Source organism: Sphaeramia orbicularis, chromosome 21 (genome assembly GCF_902148855.1).
Source record: "Sphaeramia orbicularis chromosome 21, fSphaOr1.1, whole genome shotgun sequence".
Classification (NCBI taxonomy): Eukaryota; Metazoa; Chordata; class Actinopteri; order Kurtiformes; family Apogonidae; genus Sphaeramia; species Sphaeramia orbicularis.
The window spans coordinates 42,663,608-42,671,528 of NC_043977.1; positions in this window are offsets into that span (position 1 = coordinate 42,663,608).

Consider the following 7,921-nt stretch of genomic DNA (forward strand, 5'->3'; position numbering starts at 1 on the left):
GGGCTGTTATGGGAAAAAATTTCAATCGTCTTTTTCTCCCAAACTCCAGTTCTGATTGACTTCAAATTTGGTATACAGCTTCTTTATGATGATGTCAACACAAGGTATTGAAATTATTTCAATCCGGATCTGATTCTGGATTTGGTGCACAAATTTCCCATTATAAGAGATAGGAAGTGGATTGATACAATAAATCAGTATCAATGATATCAAGTTGGAATTTGAAGTTTTCACAGATCTGATTGGAATATGACCAAAACATGGGATATTTCTGTAATATAAAAAATACACATAGCTGGGTGATAATAAATGGCATCTGGATACATTTCCCAAAGCTTTTAATTTGGCCGGTAAGCTACAGGGCCATTGGTCCTATTTTTTTGACAAATCACACCCTGCATATAACCACTGAAAGTGGTGAACAACAGGGATGCAACGGTACAGGTTATCCATGGTTCAGTATGTAGCCTATTGCAGTTCTTAGGTCACAGTCTGGGCATGAGGGCCAGCTGTGTGCCGAGCCCCAGGGCTCAAACGGGGCTGGGTGCAGCATGCACTGGGTGGCCTCTGCATCAGAAAAGTGCCATGAACCATGACTCAAGAGCCGCAACAGGTGACTGTAGGTCTACTCTGTGTAGTGGTCACTGTTTTGGTGCATAATATATCTGAAAAATGTAAAGGTTATTAATTTTGGGTGTTCCTGCTTCCATCAGCATGTGTCTTTTTGAGGGTCTATCCCATCAATCACAGCCAGTTTCTCAGCATACCGTTGCCTTTCAGCAGGGTTTGGAGTTTAAAAATAGTGTTTCCTATATAAGCGATAAACTGTCACTAATAACCCATTTAAAATATCACTGATAAAGCAGCTGCTGAACACACAGCCTGTCACTCTCTTGCCTCCACTCTTGTCTTCCAATATCTTCCAATAACGTATCTGTTTACAGCGGTCTATAACAGACACATCCATTATATTGAAGCTGCAGTCGCCAAAATGTTGGATAAGTGCACATCTTCCTCAGCTGTCTTCTCTCTGTCCAAATCAAAGGCTAAATCTAAATATAGATGACCTGTTGCTGTTTCACATAAGCCTCTGTATAATGAACCGTGGAGCAGAACCGTATCATTGGCCTGACATGGTAACCCAACCTCACAGAAACTATATTTATGTCCCACTGAAATGCAGACCCATGTAATAAATGTGATATATTCAATATATGATTCATCTGTTCCTTGATTTCTTTCCTTGACCCCCCACCCCCCCCAGTGGTCAGGAGATGGTGTACTCGACTGACTGATTTTATTTAAGGATCATCAGACAAAACCAAAAAGGATAAAATGTTACATGTAAACACTTATTTCTGACTTGGTCCCCAGGTATTTTATACCCACTTTTATTCTCTGGCTTTTACATGTACTAATTTATTGTATTTAATGTATTTTCTTTTTTTATTGTATTGTTCTTACAATTCTATGCGATTCTATGTAGTTTCATGCACTTTTTTATTGTATTTAGTGTATTTTCTTTTATTTGTTTTATTTTCTTACAATTCTATGCAATTCTATGTAGTTTCATGTACTTATTTATTGTATTACATATATTTTCTTTGTTTCATTGTTTTCACAATTCTATGCAATTCTATGTAGTTTCGTGTACTTATTTTTTGTATTTAGCGTATTTTCTTCCTTTTATTTTTGATTTTTTTTTTAACAATTCTATGTGCAGCACTTTGGAAACGTTCTTGTTTAAATGTGCTATATAAAGTGGATTGGACTGGATGTTAAAGACAGAAACAACACAAAACAATAACACCAACCATCATCCATTCCAACCAAAGCACATCAGAAAAAAGGAACAAAATCAACCAACACGGTCAAGGCTTAGAAAGCTCTGGCACTTGTAATGCTGCAAAAATGTATCTATAAATGTATTCCTCTGTTAAAAAAAAAAGAAGGTCCTAACCTGACTCCTAAATGCTCCTCTTGTGTTTAACATCATGCGTAATGGGAGATCCTTCCACAAATGCACAGCGAATACAGACTTTCCCACCAGAGAGTAGAACTCAACTGGATTGGACTTGATATTAATTCACTTTTTATCACATTACACATCACTTTATTAAACCCAACCCAGTTATCTTTTCCCAAACCTAACCATAAATAGTAATAATATACTGAGTCAGACAAGTCATATTTGAATGTGTTATTGCAGCAGCAGAATACGTTTGGATTTTTGCCGTTCTGGCTCCTGGATCATCACTCCCTGCAGGTATTTTTTACATGTAGCTATCGGGGAGTGATGAATAAATATATTCCACCCAGAGCCTGCAGGTGGATGCTGGGGTGGTGAAGGGGGCTTAAAGCAAAGACAGCAGTGATGCAGTGGAGCAGCCATGGTGTGTCAAAGGGAGAGCAGGGAAATTCATGCAGTTTAAATAGAACGCCCATCAGGTGGTTGTGGGTAGTGTTTTAAGAAAAGCATGTCAATGATATATGCATCACGCTGCTGGAATTGTCTTCAGGCTTTGCAGCATTTATTAGTACCTGCTGTAATGTTGTAAATGTCGAACTGAAAACTGAGTATTGTGATGGTGAACAGCTTAAATGGTTTTACAACTGAGTTTACAATGTCGTTTATGTATGTTTTTAGTTTGGATGCATGGCTGAAATTTCTATTTTCTATAACTTCTTCTGCTGTTGTTTTTGCCAGGACACTCTTGCAAAAAGGTATTTTTAATCTTAACAAGTCATTTTTTCTGGTTAAGTTCCAATTCAAAGCGTTTTATTGTCATGTGTACAGTAAAGAAACAGGTTTCCCTGTACAATGAAAATCTTACTTTGCCATTCACACTGAATGCCACAAGAATTTCACAGTAGAAGTATAAAAATGTAAATAGAATAATTTAACTAGGAAATTACAACAACCAAAACAAAGTGACATTTTTAAAAAATGGCATGCAAAAGAAAAAGAGTATAAAAATATATTTAGAAAAAACAACTATTTCTAAGAGAAAAATATGTATTTACTAGTGCTGTCAAACAATTACAATTTTTAATTAGACTAACCACAGGGTTGCTGTGGATTAATGTTGATGAATCATGATTAAATATTCATTTTTAATCTATATTAATCATGTTTCATTTTGCATGAGCAAACAGACTCAAGAAAGACAGAAATATATGTGCACTTAAGGTTTGGCAGAAGCTGGGCAACACATTTGCTATCAGAATCCCCAACTAACGTATGCTTCATGTTAATGTGGTATTTTCATCTGGAAGTACTTCGGTGAAAAGAAAACTCCTTCCTGTTGAGTGTGCATAATACTTTGTTGGTCAACTGTTCCATCTTGTTTTTTTTGTCCTCATATTTCCATCCAGATGGCCAACGTGCTGTTTAGTGTTTTCTATCTTTATGGGTTGGTTCTGCTGCTTGACACTACTGGATCAACTGCCTATTTGCGTATGTGCAACGTTAACCCTACTTGGACACACTGCCCGAAATTTGTTGGCAGAGACATTCAGAGTCATTCTGGGCTGCAGATGGGTTAACTGTGTTAAAATTTTTAATCAGATTAATCATGATGACTGATTAATCCACATTAACGCACTAATTTTGACAGCCCTAATATTTACATAAATGTGCAATATATATTTACATAACTAAGGGTTAATAAATGAATAATAATAAAATGTTCAAGGGCATTATTTTAACTAAGACATGATTAAATAGCAGCATTTCATAGTAACATGAGAAGAAAAGTTGTGCGCAGTGAAAACAAAATGTATTTGTGGATATAATTAAGTTACATTATTTCAAATATAGCTTATGTTGGTCAGATGGAAATATCCCCCAATCTACTAGAGCAGATGAAATATGAGGTTTAGGACTCACCCAGTTTCCTCATGTGTGTAAATCTTATAACAGAAGGTCCTGAAGTTCCTCATATTTGCTATGTGTTATCTCAGTCAGCGCTAACAGCAAAGGAGTTGAGTCCATTGACTGGATATAACCAACCCACTGGTTTCTGAACTGCTGTTTTGAAGCATGTAGTTTGTGATTTGTCTGTCAACATGTCGACTTTTTAGAGCCAGAAGAAGTGACCATATTTGGAAAAAGTGGGTGGAACTGCAGGAGTCTGAGGGGTCAGAGGTGAGCAGATGCTAAACGTACTTTGTCTTACTGTGTTGTTAGAGTTACCTATTAACCATAACTACGGTCCAGATGTCTGTCAGGAAAGAATGCACTTTATTACATAAACCAAAGTTCAAAAGTCAGACTAAAAAAGTAAATGGGCTGTCATATAGACCTGTCAATCAATGCCCAACATGGGAGACGTCCCAGCTTCTATCTGACCTGAGATCTGATTGATTAAGGAAAAATGTAAAGGTGGACCACAGCTGCAGATGGTCCAAAATGCAGCGGTCCGTCCTCTGTCTGGAATCAGAGGAAAAGACCACATCACCCCTGTACTGGCTTCCTGTCACTTACAGGATCCAGTTTAAGATTTTATTGTATGTTTTTAAGTGCCTGAATGGTTTGGAACCCCGTTACCTTTCAGAGCTTTTAACTGTGCGTATTGTGGCCAGAGAAACATGATCCTCAAATCGCCTGATTTTAAATGCACCAAAAACCCGTCTGAAGACAAAAGAGGTCAAGTCCAAGTTTATTTATACAGCACATTTAAAACAATGTAAAGTATCCAAAGTGCTGTACAAATTTACAGATATAAATACAAGATATTCTAAAACTAGTAAAGTAAGAATAAATACAAGATATACTAAAAAAAAAAAAAAAAAGATGACATGCAGTCATAGGATTAATAGCATAGAAAAACACAACCAGACAACAAATAACAACAAATAAATGTCACACACTCATATTAACCCTTTCATGCATAGTGGTCACTAGAATGGACAGTTATTCTCCAGCTGTTCTCTTTTATATTCATAGATTTTATTGTTTTAGTTCCATATCAGTCGACACAGTGGCTGCTTATGCACCATCCCATAGACTGTAATTCACACCATTACTGTAACTTTGCTGTTTTTGATAAACCTGATCTGCACAAACATGTTTTAGTGTAAATCAATTGCTAGTTGTTATTAGATTGTAATTAACAGTTTTCTTAAACAAAAGGGATTTTTTGGCGTATTATTGCCATGAAGTGAGTAATAACTAGTATTCGAGTATGCATAATTGTGTGAAAACATCAGATTAGCTGCATTAAAAATGGTTTTATCTCATAGTTTTCACACAGTATATCACTTTCTGATATTGCATTTTAAATACATGTTTCTTTGTTTCAGAAATTACACACATGATGTCCAGCTGAGTGGACATTTTTGTAACTGAATAAAAAATAGGTTCATTAAAAACAATTAAATCGCATTGTTTTTTTCATGCCTAAAGAGGAATAAAAACACTGAGGAAAAAAAATCTTAAAGGATCTCATAATTCATGCATCAAAGAGTTAAAGCCAGTGCAAATAAACACATCTTTAACCCTTGTATTATCTTTGGGGTCAATTTGACCCCATTCTATGTTTATCATTCAAAAAACAATGGTTGATTTTTTTTTTTTTTTTTTTTTTTTTTTTTGCTTCATATTTCATGACGTTTCCTAATTTGATGGGGACATCTGATTAAGCATAAAATTATCATGATGATATATTTTCAATGTGCTGAACAAATATTACACGCATTGATGTCCCTCTGGGGTCAATTTGACCCCAAGCTGTTTTAGCTGTGTGTGTGTGTGTGTGTGTGTGTGTGTGTGTGTGTGTGTGTGTGTGTGTGTGTGTGTGTGTGTGTGTGTGCGTGTGTGGCCTATCGTCCAGGGAGTAGGTTTGATTTTGACATTGGTGGGGACACAAAAGTGCTCCAAGGCAGCACTCCTGAAAGTTGATGTTTTTTTTGCATTTGCAATCATAATCACATTGTGTAGAGCTGATCAAACAAGTAAACAATCAGAAAAAAAAATCAGTAATTGAAAGGTTTATAATGTTTATCTGAATATTTAAAGACAATACAAGAATTATTATTGTTGTTATTCTTATGACTAACATATGCATCATTATTTAACCTCACCTGTGAATTTCCAGCCTCTCCTCCTCTACCTCCTCCTTCTCCTCCTCCTCTGCCTCCTCCCTCCTCTCTACTGTTTGTCACCTGTCATAAATATGTTGATACATAACATATGAACAGATTAGGGATACAGTGATCATAGAGTTTGATGGTCCAGTTACTGCCTGAGCAAAAAAAGCTTTTAGTTTCCATTATTACATGTGATTTATTCCCCAAAAATATGGATAAAATCACATCTAGAATCTGAGGTTTTATTGTATTTCCCCACAAATTTTCTTTATTTGGGTTTTTTAAATAGTTGCTCTCTTCCATAGAAATACATGAAAATAAGTAAAAATAACTTAAAAAGAGTGTATCTGTTTGGTTTTAAATAGTGTCTTTTATTCAATATCTGTGTTGTTGAACCTCTACAGTTCTATACCCTTGAACTGACTCACACTTTGACACCTAAAGAAGTGTCTTCTGTCCAGTTTTCTTTTCTTTGACATCCTTCAAATTCTAATTACCAAGTACACATGCACACACACGCACACGCACACACACACACACACACACACACACACACACACACACACACACACACACACACACACACACACACATGCACACGTACACACGCAAACAGACACAAATACAAATGGAAATGAAAATGACACCTCTGATATTCAAATCCATCTAGCTGATGTGACCCAGGCAAAACAAATGTCAAACATGTTGACAACTTACGTTAGCAGTCTGTTCAACTGTCCAACTAGCAGGTCACAAGTAGCTTTTACAAGTAGATGGAGTGACAGTGGGGACGGCCAATCACATGCGTGTTAGCAAAACTGCAGAACCAAACAGAGAGCGATATTTAGGTTAGAGGCGGGACTTCAAGCAGAGACTGACTGAGACTGACTGTTAACCCTTTGTGTGCCATAATCATTAACTAAACACTACAGACAGTTGTACTGATAGTGAGTACACAGTAGTAGCTGGATATTGGTAGGGACGTGTCCCTAGCATCCTTACCCAATTCTACGCTCCTGCAATCAACCCCACACCTGCAGATGCAGAGTTCATACTTTTCAGATGATTCACAACAGGGGGTTGGGGAAAACCACTGTAGTGTGGGCATGTCGGAAACAACTGGAATTGTGAACTCCAGCCAAAATGAGGAGGCCAATGTAGGCTTGGAGTTGATCACATCCAAGTCTTTACAACTACACATGCCTCCACTCTAAAATTATCATCTCAAGTACAATAATAATAATAATAATGATAATAATAATAATAATAATAATAATAATAATAATAATAATAATAATAATAATAATAATAATAACAACAACGAACAAAGTGCCTGACACAAAATCTTGGTCAACAGTTTTGTGTAAATCATTTTCTGGAGGCATATTGGGGTCAGACTGATCCCAAGGGTAAAGTGTGTTAGTAATATTTGAGGATAATAGGCGGGTTAAAAGAGGTTTAAAGTAGAGCCTTTTCTGTGGCAGGTCCAAAGCTCTGGAACACTGTGGAACAAATCACATGTGTACAATCCATAAAGCATTTTAAATGTCTTTTAAAGAAGCATTTATTTGCACTGGCTTTTAATGTAAATAAATAAAATAAATAAATAAAGGGTGTGACTTTTATTTGTTTTATCTTCTGGTTGTATTTTTATCTATTTATCCTATTAATGTGTATCTGTTTTTATCCGTTTTAGTATATATTATATCTCCATATATTTTATATTTTGTACAGCATTTTACATTGTTGTAAATGTGCTATAAATCAACTTGACCTTGACCACCAGATTGCTTATCAGAAGGTACAAATAAAACTGATGAGACCTGAATCA